The sequence below is a fragment of the Anomaloglossus baeobatrachus genome, chromosome 2 (assembly GCF_048569485.1).
Source record: "Anomaloglossus baeobatrachus isolate aAnoBae1 chromosome 2, aAnoBae1.hap1, whole genome shotgun sequence".
In the NCBI taxonomy this organism is placed as follows: Eukaryota; Metazoa; Chordata; class Amphibia; order Anura; family Aromobatidae; genus Anomaloglossus; species Anomaloglossus baeobatrachus.
This window is the reverse complement of record NC_134354.1, coordinates 743,724,310-743,738,894: the sequence shown is the minus strand read 5'-3', so window position 1 is coordinate 743,738,894 and position 14,585 is coordinate 743,724,310.

Genomic DNA, 14,585 nt, shown 5'->3' with positions numbered 1-14,585 from the left:
CTATGTGTTACACCGCAGGGACGACGAACATCTCCTTACCTGCGTCCACCGGCAATGAGGAACGAAGGAGGTGGGCGGCATGTTCCGGCCGCTCATCTCTGCCCCTCCTCTGCTATTGGGTGGCCGCTTAGTGACGCCGCAGTGACGCCGCTATGATGCTGAATGCACTTCCCCCTTGAAGGAGGGATTGTTCGGCGGTCACAGCGACGTCGCTGAAAAGGTATGTGCATGTGATGCTGCCGTAGCGATAATGTTCGCTACGGCAGCGATCACCAAATGTCGCACGAATGACGGGGGCAGGTGCTATCGCGCACGACATCGCTAGCTATCGCTAGCGATGTCGCAGCATGTAAAGCACCCTTAAGTAGATAGGAAAAACACAACCAAAGATCTCTGAGTCATGGTAATCTATCATCACCAAGTATCCAGTCTGTAGCTTTGGAATCCATTCTCGTTTAATTTAGCACATGCATGGTTGTATCCAAAAGTACACACCTCTACCAGATGGTCTCAGAGTAAAGACACCAAGACAGAGCACAGGAAGTGGGGCCGGTCTATGTCTCTCTGCTCCTGCTCTCCTGTCTGTTGAACTGTGCACAAGTGTGACGCCTGCCTGGAGCCACAGACTCAGGATCAGTGAAACAGGTGGATAGAGGCAATCGCCCACAAAGCAGGAACCTGGACCCCACAACCCTTTAACCCCTATACAGGGATTTGGAATTATGACAGGGCCCAGACGGTCACTTCCCGTGGAAGATTGCAGTCCTGAGAAGAATAGTAACCAGGCAGGGTCAAAGCCAGAAAGTAGAACAGGGACAAAAATCGTCAGGCGGGAGTCAAATATCAAGCTAAGGGTCAAAACCGGAGCGAGCAGCAAAGTATAGAAACAGCAGGCAGAAGAGTGGTCAGGTAATCAGGTGAAGGTCAATGCACGGGAATACAAACAAACAGCAAGGAACCAGAGTCTAGCAGGGAATTACAGGACTATATCTGGCACCTGCCAGCAGAAGGGAGAAAGCATAAGAGCGGTGTGGTGCCTTTCCATTGGCCCCAGCTAAAAGGTAGTTACACCAGTCAACCAGTGGTACTGCAGGTCCTGGTGAAACCCAGCTTAATAGATGAGCGAAGCCTGTGCCCAACAGAGCAACTGACTGCTCCACCTCAGCGCGGCCCACGGTGGTGACGCGGAAGCGTCTGGTGATCGAATCAGAAGTCTACTCCAGTGGAGACGTGACAACAAGAATAATAGAAAGGCAGACTTTTAGTTCAGGGCCATTGGGCAGGGCAGGAGTAACATATGATGGAAAGTGAGGAAATGGAAGTTCCAGCATCTATAGTGCTGGCAGAATGCTAATGAAGCGGAACCATCCACTTGAGAAGCGCCTATGGCAAGTTGCAAAATATAAGAATTGAAACAGTCTCTGGAAATATTAGAGTAGCATGTGTGTCGCGGGCGGAGGAGGGGACGCCGCGCTCTCCCCACTGCTCGGGTCCGGCTGCCGCGGCTGCTGCGGCCTGCTGCTGCTCGGTGGCTCGAGCGATGGGCCGGATCCCGGGGACTCTAGCGGCGCTCCTCGCCCGTGAGTGAAAGGGGGTTGTTTTGGCTGTGGGGATTGGTTATTGTCCGTGACGCCACCCACGGTTGTGGTGATTATGTGGACACCACTGCTGCTCTGGCTGGGGATCCCGGGAGTGATGGTATGGAGCAGCCAGTTGTTGTGTTGCCCCTCCGTGGGTAGGGGTTGGTGATCCCAGGGCCCAGTGATGAGGTGGGAGATGCAGGGCTTGGTGGGCGCAGGGACGCGGGGGCAGCGCTGTGCCTTGCGGCACTGTGGTACTCACTCAGCCTGAGACGATGACACAGTTCTCGGTAAAACACACGGCTGGAAAGACGGTTCCCACGGACGGCTGCACTTGCTTTTCCCCAGTAGTTGACGGTGACGGTCCCTTTTCCTGCACCTAAGATGATGATGGTTGCAATGGGTTCCCACCGGTAACCCGCTCTTCGGCTTCAAGCTGGGCCGAAGGAGCCCTACTTTGCCCGCAGGCGCTGGCCCTGAGAAACTGGTGCCCTGGCGGTGGCGGTGTCTCTCCGTAACGGTTGGACTGTTGCCTTCAATCGGGACTTGGTTGTTGGGAGACAGTCGTCCCCTTCACTGACGGATTTGGCAAATTATGGCGACTCCTAGCTTTGCCGGGATCCGAAAGGCCCCTGCCCTGGTGCTGACTGTTCCTTGTACACTGCTCCAGACCGCCGGGTCACCACCCGTCCGCGGTCCTTCCAGCAACCTCCGAGCAGTCACCCCTGCGGACAATCACCGCCGTCTGCTGACCTTGCTGTCACAGTCCGGGGCACACACCCGGACCAACTTCAGGCTTTTCAAACTGTCACTACTCTTACTTTCCTCCTTTTCCACTTCCTTCTACTTTCACTTCCCTAACTTAACTTCACTGTTTACTCCTTCCACTTCTAAACTGATCTGTTCAAACTCCAAATTCTATCTGCCTGGTTCTTCCCGCCTCCAGGGCTGTGAACTCCTCGGTGGGCGGAGCCAACCGCCTGGCCCACCCCCTGGTGTGGACATCAGCCCCTGGAGGAAGGCAACAAGGATTTTAGGTTAGCTTTGGTGTTCCTAACTGGGGTGTAGGGTGTGGTGGTGCGATGACCTGTGACCCCTGGCTTGCCCAGGGCGTCACATGTGCACCTAAAGCAATTGTATCTTGGGGATGAGGCCAGTGAGACCATGCTTTCCAACAAGCTTTGTGTCACAGAACAGGAACACTTTAAAGGGAACAAGTCAGCAGGTTACAGTATACTCAAGGGATATAATCTGTGTTAGGTTGCTGGAAATTCATATATTTTTTTTGTTCAATTCCAAAATAACAACTTTCCCAATTTTTATGTAAATGAGCTACAAGTGCAGGTTGCTGGGCACTTACAGCTCTCCGGCCTCTCATCCTATTTCCCTGCCCACCGCCGTGCTCTGGTCAGTGAATGATAGGTCACTCTTGTCTAAGGCTGCTTTCACACATCCGGTTTGAGCCGTGCGGCTCAATCCGGCTGTGAAACCTATGCAACGGATGCGGTGAAAACACCGCATCCTTTGCATACGTTTTTTACATACAGCCCGTCCGGTTTTTGCCGCTTGCGTCATGCTACTGAGCATGCGCAGTGGCAAAAACCGCATGCGGCGGCCGGATGCGTTTTTTGCCGCATCGCGCCGCATCCGGCATCCATAGGGATGCATTGAGAAAAGCGCCGCATCGGCCGGATGCGGCGCAATGCGTTTTTTTTTTGCCGCACAAAAAAACGTGCCAGGCAACGTTCCATCCGGCCGCCGCATCGGCTAAATCTGCCGCATGCGGCAAAAACCGGACCGAACGCAAGGCCATGCGGCACAATGCGGCACTAATTAAAGTCTATGCAGGAAAAACGCAACCAGCAGCAAAAAAAAACGGTTGCGTTTTTCCTGCAAAGTGTCGGATTGTGCCACATAGCAAAAACCAGAGGTGTGAAAGCAGCCTAAGTGACCTGCATCCCCCACCAGAGATCTCACACAGGCACCATCATTCCCTGGGGTCTAGCAGCAATAGGCAAAAAAGTACCAAACTGTGAGACAAAGAAGAACCAGTGGACAAGAGGAAAGAAGTATGAAGGTAAGAAAGGTCATCAATGTGTCCTCAGCACATCCCATTGGTATGAAGACTGTTATAATCCAATAGACTCTACAGTAAAAGCAGCCATTTCTTCTGCACCCGCTCTTATTTGAAAATGATCATTAAAGTCTATGTATATCTTTGACATGGAACCAATGATTGTGGTTACCTTTATAATTGCACTAAGTTTCAGTCTATAATCTTAATTCTTTATTCATTTTCAGAACCTTTATTATAAAGTTTGCAGCCTGATCTAAGCTTCAGATTTTTCTTTTGTGGGAGTGTCTCTACCAGTAATATAGGCTGGATGTGCTGTCTTTATGTATCCAGGTAACTCCTTTAACACTGCACATATTTCTTCATGTGCTTTGGTCCTTTTCTATAGTTTGTTTTCTGTGCCGTCCCTGTGATACTTTCTCCTCTCTCCGTGCTGTGGAAACCGGTGTACAATGCCCTCCCCTTCCTCGCTCCTATTGCTAACTGTCACGGAGTGACTAAGGGAAGTATGGCGTACACACAATACAAGGCATATACTGGGGATACATTAGCAACAGTGGGCCCTAGCGCTAGTGAGAGGGAAGATGGACACCTCCAGTTACCTGCAACTGTACCCTGCACTTCTATCCAGTCCCAATACAAGTTCCTCACCTGTCGCCGAGCAGGAAACTGAAACTTTGAGTGACCCTATAATAGTCCTGGCTAGTGAATGGACAGGTAAGGGACGCTATCCCCACTGCTGAACTAAAACAACACACGAGGGAAAGAAAGACATACAGGGGTAAACACACCAATAGACTGCTGCAGTCAGCACCAAGGATGCAGCCTAAACAGCAACTTGAAGAGAAGGTTCTACCAGCTCCTTCCAACTCCAGGCCTAACATCCAAATGAGAGTGAATAACAGGCACTCTCTACTGGGAGCACAGGTTATATATAAGGACTTGGTGTGGTCCAAACCGGAAACACCTGGGATGGTAATGAGAATGCTTCCTGGCAAGGAATACTGACATTAACCCTCTCTACCCCAAAGGAAAGGAAACTACATGTGAACATGGCCTTGGCTTTCAAGCCATGAATCTGTTACAAGTCTCAAATGCCAAGAGACAGTCGTGACACGAACACTGAGAGAGCGAAGATGAAGAGCAAAGAAAGCCATCAGACGCAGGAGGAGGGACACTGATTGGTAACAATTTTGTAAAAGCACTAATTTAGATAAATGACCTAAGAATACATTTAGGATGACAATTAAGGAAGTTTCATATATTTGGATTTAGAAAGCAAATGAACAATAACATAAAATTCTGTTGGAAGGTGTACTTAGCCATTAAACAGTTATTCTTATTTTTAAACTTGCAATGTGTTTGTAAAAACTCTGCACTGAAGCTGCCCAGATCCCCGGAGCGGTTAGCTCTTGATCTGACTGGTGTCAGGGCCATTACATTCTCCCGCTGCTGCAGAGGCCCCAGTGTCACCAGATCGAACCACAGCAGGATGCAACAATGGCACGCACCTTTTAATGACTTTGATGCATCTTTCAGATGTACTTGACTAGAGTACATTTCTGTCAAAATGGACGCCCCTCTTTTGAAGTAATGTATACACATTTGTCAACCACACTCCTTTCTGATAATCTTTATGTTGCGCTCGGTGTATTTGGGAGCTGTGGCCCGCGAAATCTGACTCGTGGGATCTCTGTGGGTTCTGGCGGACACCCTATCCCCCGCGTTGGGCTTCCGTTTCGCTCTCTGGGCTTCGGGAGAACAAGGCCTGAAACCTCGTCCTCTGCTGGTTAATTAACAAGGGGGCATGTAACCTTCCTCGTCCTAGGGTCCAGGCACCCCGTCTGTGCACGGCCTCCGGACCAGATTCCTGCTGTCGGCACTGGCGGGCTACGACCCTGCCCCGGTCCACTTAAGGTTTCCCGCAACCGGATCTCCGTCGCCTGTGGCCCTCTTCACCGTTTGCCTCTACCCCTGACTACACTGCACAGTCTGCACTTGACTTCACTCACTACCACTCCACACTTGAACTAGACTCCAACTTAACTGTCGGGTTTCCGCCCCTGACACCTCAGGACCCCTATGTGGGCATTCTCATCCGCCTGATCCCACCCACTGGTGTGCCCTTATTATCATGAGGGGGTGGCTAGGCTTTAATGGCTGTGTGTTGTACCGGGGTGTGGGTTTTTTGGTGGTAACAAGGAGGGTGGACTACTTCTGTGACTGCCTGGTTTTGCCAGGGCATCACATTTACACAATATTTCCTATGTTTTTTTCACCAGAAATATGGCCGTGATTCATCGAGATGTTTTAGTTAATTTTCTGCTTGAAATAACACACAATGTTTACACAACACAAACAAAAATTTGGCATTTTTACACCAGTCACGGCCCACTCTGACAATTTTTGGAAAAATGGGAGACGCTTGGGTGGCGACGGGGCATGGCAGACAAATTCATCATTATTTTATACAACAAAACTAAATAAATAACAGCAATGTGCTCCAGCCCCTGACTCCAGCACATTATCGGAGCCGATGCATGGCAGTAGAAAGGTTCACCAAATTCATATAGAGGCACATCTTACTCCAGCGCACAATTCATCAGGACAAAACAACAATCTTCTGATATCGAGGCCATTATGTCCTCGTAATAGGTGAAATTTTATTTGCCTTTGCTCCACCTTGTGACAATACTTGATATTGCAATAGCTCCTTTAAGCCAAATTAAATAGATTGATGCTCTAGGATTTTTGTAGTGAGGAAAAAAGTGAAATGTTTCAGAAAAAGCAATTCTATAATAATGGTGGAATAAGAATTAAGAGAGGTAAGTACTGAATCTGACCATTAAAATGTATATAGAAATGCAGAGTTTGTTCACTATGACTCTCTTATATAAAATATACTGTTGCCTTCTTGTGGGCAACGGTTCCATTGCAAATGTGCATGCGTGCCATTCATTTAAAGGGTACCTACTTTTTTTAATTTTTAAAATATGACCGGGCATAGCACACCCTACAGATCGGTGGGGTCCATATCATGGAAGCCACACCGATCACACAAAACACTTGCCAAGTGCGCTGCCCAGGAGGTAGAAAAGCTCTGCCATCATTGAGTGCACCCATTCATCCTCTTTAGGGCTTCCAGAAAAAGGCAAGAACAGCACGCGGCAGCCACTGAGGGAATGAATAGATCAGGGGTTGAGTTGGATATGAGCTCAGTCTAAGGCCTCTGTCACACGTTAGTGCCTCCGGTACGTGTTTGGCAGTTTTCTCACGTATCGGAGACACGTACACATGTGGACCTATCTATTCCTAATGGTTTGGACACACATAAGTATTTTGGAATGGATCGTGTGTCTGTTCCGTACTTACGTGTGTCCGTGTGTTTCTCACGCCGACATGTCCGTTTTTCTCCGGCATCACGGGTGTCACGCGGCCCCTCACCCGTACCACACGGATGTAGTGTGGATGCGGTCCCGTGTGACACGCGCCGGAGAACCACGTGTCATTGTTTTAAAATAAAAAAAACACATACTCACCTCCATAAGCCCAGCAGATTCTTCCGCTGCAAACGGTTGCTGCCGACCACCGCTCATTATGAACGTGTTAAGGAGGTGGGCGTGATGTCACAGGTGCTGATCTCTGCCCCTCGGCTCGGCCGGACGCAGCATCGGCGGGGAGTGGGCGGGGCTGGAGCAGAAGATCAGTACCCTGGACAGCAGCAAGGACCACGTGAGTATGCAAATTACCGGTTCTTCGTGTGTTATCGCGGATAGCACACGTAGAACACACGTGGGCCGCACGTACCGGAGACACGTACTTACCAAACGCAAAACGCAGGGAAAATACATGTCTCACGGCATGTGCGTGATTTTCACGTATGTGTGAGAGAGGCCTTATGTGAATAGAAGTTGCACATGCTCCCAATCGATGCTGATCACAGCAATTGGACCCACACTGATCAAAAACATTACTTATCATTAGGCAACGTGCACACGTTGAGTATTTGGTGAGTTTTTTACCTCAGTATTTGTAGCCAAAACCAGGAGTGGAACAATCAGAAGAAAAATATTAGAGAAACACGGGCACCACTTCTGTATTGTTTCCGCACTCCTGGTGTTAACCACAAATACTGAGGTAAAAAACTGACCAAATACTGAACATGTGAAATTAGTCTTAGAAAAGGTGATTACTTGTTTTCACAGAAGAACCTTTATAAGTGTACAGTGCCTACAAGCAGTATTCAACCCCCTGCAGATTTAGCAGGTTTACACATTCGGAATTAACTTGGCATTGTGACATTTGGACTGTAGATCAGCCTGGAAGTGTGAAATGCACTGCAGCAAAAAAGAATGTTATTTCTTTTTTTTTTTTTTTTTTTTTTAATTGTGAAAAGTTTATTCAGGAGGCTCATTTATTATTCAACCCCTCAATCCACCAGAATTCTGTTTAGTTCCCCTAAAGTATTAAGAAGTATTTCAGGCACAAAGAACGAGCTTCACATGTTTGGATTAATTATCTCTTTTTCCAGCCTTTTTTTTTTTACATTTTTCAAACAATAGATTTTTATTAAGTTTCACATTATACATAAACAAACATAAACGACCCGTACAAAACACTCACTGGGTCACTTACATTATACTCTAAATCACTTGAACTTTGTAAAGTAAGAAGGAAGGGAACGATCCTGTTCGTTGACTAATGTTTCACAATGTGGCGTATTACCTATCACACTGACATCTATGGCCTGGGGGCCCGGTGTATAATCACGATATCAGTTTTTCCAGAAACCTGGCAATACTCTAGGTCGTGCCCAACATAGGTCCCACAACTTGGGGGGACTCTTTATCCTAACCAAAGAGAAGAACTACATAAAGGAAACGGAAAGAGAGAGAACACGCAGTTGCATACGAGAAGAAATGAAGAAGAAAGAAGTTGATCATTGCACTTTATTTCAAAATCTGTCGGTATAGGGGGGATGACAAGAACGCCTCCCAGGGGAACCAAGTCTTGGCGACTGTGTCCCTTTCCTGGCTGAGCCCGGACATCAGAGATTCCATACGGTGTGACAGGTTCACTTCTGCAAACCAATCCTCCAAAGACGGGGGATCCATGGATCTCCAGTGTCTGGGGATTACTATTTTTGCGGCCTGCAATAAATGTCTGATTAGTGATTTTTTTATATCTCGATTTGGACATGGGGAACATATAAAGTAAGAGTGCTTCCAGCGACTGTGGGACTGAGATCCCTGTAACCTCCAACACTACCCTGAGGACTCCGTTCCAGAACGCATGTAGGGTCGGGCAGGAGCACCAAATATGTGAGATCGAACCCAACTCCATTCCACAGCGCCAGCAAGTATCCGGTACCTCTGGAAACCAGTTATGTAACATAGTCGGAACCCTGTAGCACCTCGATATTATTTTATAACTTGTTTCTTGTGCTTTAGAGGCTATAACTGATTTATGAGAGAGGGAGAAACATTTATCCCATTGGGTTTTTGTGAACGTTTTGTTAAGTTCTAACTCCCACGCCTTACAGAATGGCGGCAGGGAGAGTAAATGTTGTTCTGAGAGCAACTTATAAATAACCGAGGTTGCATGTGGAATAGATGATTTAGCGAGGCAGAGCGTTTCGAAGGTATACAGGGGGTGTATCAGTGTATCTTTCTTAGGAATTGATGCGTAAAAGTGCTGGAGTTGAGTGTATTCGAATACATGGCGTGGGGTGGGGGCCAATTCTCCCAAGACCGTGTCCAGCGGCAGCAGAATTCCACTAGGGGCCACCTGGTGTAAACGTAGAGGACGGGCTTTAGGGAATCCCAGAAAAGATGAGGCGGTGTACCCCGGTGTAAACTTAGGGTTCTCTGTAATGAGAAGTAATGGGCCGTCACCGTCCAACAGCCCTTTTTTTTTTTCAGGGAAGGGACGTTCAAAGATTTCAATGTGTTGGCTGTCGTATAGGATATGTCTTTATTCTTGGATAGTAGGGAGACGCGTAGCCACGTCAGGGCCCCCAATGGGATTGGACACGTATCCGTCGCCACTCTTACCCACAATTTTGTCGAATAGCTATGTATCCAGTCTAATACACGAGCATGTGCTGCTGCGAGATAATATTGACGACAATCCGGCAGACCTGTCCCCCCAGCTTCCTTAGGCCGGGTCAGTGTCTCCCATTTTAACCTCGGGTGTTTGGATGCCCAGACGAAATTTTTAAATTGTCGCTTAAGTCCCTCCCAAAACGAGGTTGGGATATATGTAGGGATCGTGTGTATCAGGTACAGCAACCTAGGGAGGATTGTCATCTTTAATATGTTAATACGTCCAAACCAGGAAAAACTCATCCGCTCCCAGGCGGTTAAAGAAGTTTCCAATCTGGAAAGGAATGGCTGGAAGTTCAGAAGGAAAAGTCTAGACAGCTCCGAGGGGGGACGAATACCCAAATAAGTTATGGTGTTATCTGCCGGCCATTTAAATGGGAAATGCGTCTTTAATTCTTGTACCATTTCTCTTGGGAGGGAGACATTGAGGGCCTCGGATTTGTCCATGTTGATTTTAAAATTGGATCATCTGCCGAATCTATCCAGCAGTTCTAGTAGGTTAGGCAGGGAAGTTGCCGGATTGGTTATATAGATTAACACATCATCAGCAAACGCAGAGCATTTATATTCTTTACCTGCTAATTTAATTCCCCGGATCTCCGGGGAGCTAGGATGGCGGCCAAAAGATGTTCCATGATTAATACGTAGAGGAGGGGAGATAGTGGACAGCCCTGTCGGGTTCCATTGTGGATGGAAAAGGGGTTGGATATTGAGCCGTTTATTTTTAGTCTAGCTGCTGGGGACTTGTAAAGTGCAAGTATTTTTTCACGGAAGGTGGGGCCTAGACCAATGTGCGTAAGGGTTTGTGCTAATGACGACCAGGCAATTCTATCGAACGCCTTTTCGGCATCCAGGGATAGGACCATCAGTGGTATTTTGTGTGTTTTTGCATGGTGTATGATGTCGATTGTTTTTAGGGTATTATCCCGTGCTTCCCTGCCTGGAACAAACCCTACTTGGTCCGGGTGAACCAAAGAGGGAAGCAGTGGACCCAACCTATTTGCTATTAATTTAGCGTAAATTTTTAAATCAGTATTCAGGGAAATTGGACGGTAGCTCTTGCATATATGAGGATCTTTACCTGGTTTGGGGATCACGGTGATATATGCCTCTGTGGACTGAGCAGGAAATGGGCAGGATTCAGAGATAGTGTTAAATGCTACCAACATCAAGGGGGAGAGAAGATCTGCTAATAGTTTATAAAATTTTCCTGTATAACCATCTGGACCCGGGCTTTTATTACTCGGTAAATTTTTTATTACCTCCAATAATTCTGTAGAGGTAAAGGGGTTGTCTAAATCTGCTACCACTTCTGGTTTCGGGGTAGTGAAAGGGGATGCAACGGGGTGAGGGGCGCTTTCTGGGTTAGGGAGGTTGTATAAGTTTGAGTAATATGAGCGGAAGGGTTCTGAAATCTCCGCCGTTGTGTGAACCATGAAATCATTAGATCCTTTGATACAGGGGATAAAGTTTTGGGTACATTGTGAGCGTAGGGCCCTAGCCAGAATCCGTCCTGGTTTATTACCGCATTCGTAGAAGCGGCTTCGTCCAATTTGGAGGGATCGTTTATAGGAGTCATCTAGCAACTTTTTAACTTCTTGTCTTGCTTTAAGAAGATTTCTCAACGTTTCTGTCGAAAGCGCACTTTTGTGGGTTAATTCTAGGTTGGCTACGTTTTGCAGGGCAGAGCTCAAAGTTTGGGCCTTAGCTTTTTTTATACGCGAGCCGTGTTTTATTAATACCCCCTTAGTACGCATTTTAGTGCTTCCCAGTGAAAGATTGGGGCCGTTGTGTCAGAGGCGTGGTCTGAGAGGAAGTGTCTTATTGAATCCTGCACGTCTAACAGACATACAGGGTCCTCTAGTAAGCTCTCGTTCAAACTCCAAGGGCGCACCGTTTTGGAGAGGGACGGGATCTTCATAGCACAATAGATTGGTGCATGGTCGGACCATAATATGTTGCCTATGGTTGTGGAGACTACCCACGGGAGAGCCGAGTGTTGGATCAAGATGTAGTCTATCCTACTGTAGGAGTCGTGCGGTGTAGAATAGAAAGTGTAATCCCTATCCGCAGGATGCTGCAGTCTCCAAACGTCGCATAATTGTAACCTAAGGAGAGTTTTCTTGACATGTTTAATGGCTTTGTAGGATAGATGTGATTTCTTCTTTGAGTTGTCTAGGACAGGGTCCAATGTAAGGTTAAGATCAGAACATAGGATGACCGTCCCCTGAATCAGAGGGGAGGCGGTATCCACTAGGTTTGAAATTAAGCTGGGTTGGTCTTGGTTCGGGGCATATACATTTAATAGGGTTATTACCTGGCCTTCGATGTTTAAAGAAAGAATGATATATCTAGCCTCTCTATCCAGTGTGCAGCTAATTAGTTGGTGGGGGAGGGATTTGTGGATAGCGATTGCAACTCCTTTAGATTTATTGTTGGTATTATTGGCAAAATGCCAACTGGTGTAATGTTTATGTTTTATGTTAGGTGTATGATTTTCCTTGAAGTGTGTTTCTTGAAAGCATATAATCTGTACCTTCTGTCGGTGAAAGTGTTGCAAGATTTGTGCCCGTTTTTCCGGCGTGTTCAATCCCTTGGCGTTGAAGGAAGCAATTTTCAATTCCATCGCTCCGAATATGCAGTGTGGCGATCCTGCTGGTTACAGAACTTAGTGCAATGCCAAGAGAGGAAAAGAAACAGTAAGGTTAGGATCGAAAGAAAAGGCAAAAGAAAGGATTACAGGAGAAAACAAAAGACAAAGGTATAGCCTCTGTACGGGAGAATCCAACTAGAGGGGTACTAACGTATTACAGGAGCTTGTACGACCCTGAAAGGCAGGACAGAGGCTCCTTCCCTGTGTGGGGCGAAGACTGGTCTAGCAGCTAACAAGGTGGCACAGGAGCCTGCATGATACCACAGTAAGGTTAACATTCAACTTGATATAACTGATTATTTTCACCGGCTAGGTAATTAAGCAAAATACAGTTGGGCGCTTAAGAAGAGATAAATCTATAAGCGTGTCCACTACTACCATGAAACTGGACAAGGAGGGGGAGGGGGGGAGGGAGAGAAGGGGGGAAAAAAAAGGGGAGGGGGGGAGGGAGGGAAAGGGGGAGGGAAACCTCAACACAACTATGTCATGTATAACAGTTTTGTTGCTACTGGGTCCTTGAAGGAGTTCTGGGGTAGCTCCCAGCAACGGAACTCCCTCCACAGTTAATACCAAGTACAGCAGGGTTTATAACATTCTCTCCAGTCCCCACGTACTCATGTGTCAACCTGACCTACGCAAAGGTGGTGAACAAAGGTTTTATATTGAACTAAAATAACGTTGGGGATTCCTCTCAAAGTCCTGTCTTCAGATCGCAATACAACGGTCTGCAGTTGGACCCTTATTTTTTATTTCCTCCCTTTGGTCTGTCTCTGGGGGGAAGGTCCTGGAGGAGGACGTGCCGAGGGTCTTGTGGGCTTTCTAACTTGAGACATTCCGTTCTCTGTGAGCATCTCCCATTCAGGGAGAGTAATGTTAGGAAGGTTCAGATTCATCAGGAATCCACATAAGTCTCCAGGCGCTCTAATCGTGAATATCTGAGGGCCTTTCTTTACTGATAGAGAGAAGGGGAACCCCCATCTGAAGGGAATCCCCTTATTTTGTAGAAGCGTGAGCAGGGGTTTAAGGGCTGCTCTTTGGGCCAGTGTGTATCTGGATAGATCTGGCATGATACGGATAGTCTTGCCCTGGTATGAGAGTGTTTGTTTCTGGCGAGCAGCCTGTAGAATTAGTTCTTTGAGGTGGAAAAATTGAATCCGGCAAATTATATCCCTTGGATGTGGATTATTGGGATCTGGGGGTCGTAGTGCTCTATGGGCCCTGTCTAGTTCAATAAAAGTGTCCGGCGGACGTCGTAGTAACCCATTAAAAATGGAGGTCAGTGTGGATGGGATGTCCGCAGTGAGTATGGATTCTGGGAGGCCACGGATTCGTAAATTATTCCTCCTATTTCTATTTTCTAAATCATCCAAGGTAGCTTGGAGGTTTTGTAGTTGGGAGGAGTGCTGTTTAACAGTATCTGTCAGTTCTTGTATGGTTTTCGTCGTGGAGTCACGAGATTGAGTTAGGGAGTCCACTTGTGCTGACAGGTTTGTCATCTCCGAGTGGACTTTGGCAAACTCCTGTTTACATTCAGCAACAATCATGGAGGTCAAGTTATCTATATCTTGCTTGGTAGGCATGGATTCCAGTAATGTACGCAGGTCTGCCAGGGTAGCGGGTCTGCTCTTCTCTGGGGATGTATGTTTCAGCAGCTCCCTATTCTCATGCGGACGTTGTTTGAATCTACTGAGGGATGGGGCCCCATCTGATCCTCCGGCGGGGACCACCTCGCAACCAGGGGAGTGTATTGTTGTCTGTGTCCCTTCTCGGGGGGGGAGAGCATAGATCTTGGTTTCTGATCTCTCGCCATCTCTGGGGGGTGTCGAGGGCCAGGACGATCCCGTCGACCACCGAGTAGGTGAATCAGAGGAGTGCAAGAGCGGGGGGTCAGTCCACATCTTGTGTATAATGTGATCTTGTGGGGTCGCTTCTGGGGTCCCCGGATCCACCCTGGCCTGTTGCTGGCTTTGTGTGGGGGCCTGTGAACACGGGGTGTTGGGGAATAGCGACCCCCCCCCCTCTGCTCCCCCTCCCCTCTGTGGGTCCCCATCCTGGGTAAATGGCAAGGGGGAGAGCCTGTGAGCATAGCGGCTGCAGCACTGCCTGGCATCCCCCCATCCACCCCTGTCAGTCCTGCCCTGAGTGCTGAGAGGACACATGGTGCGCCCTCATCC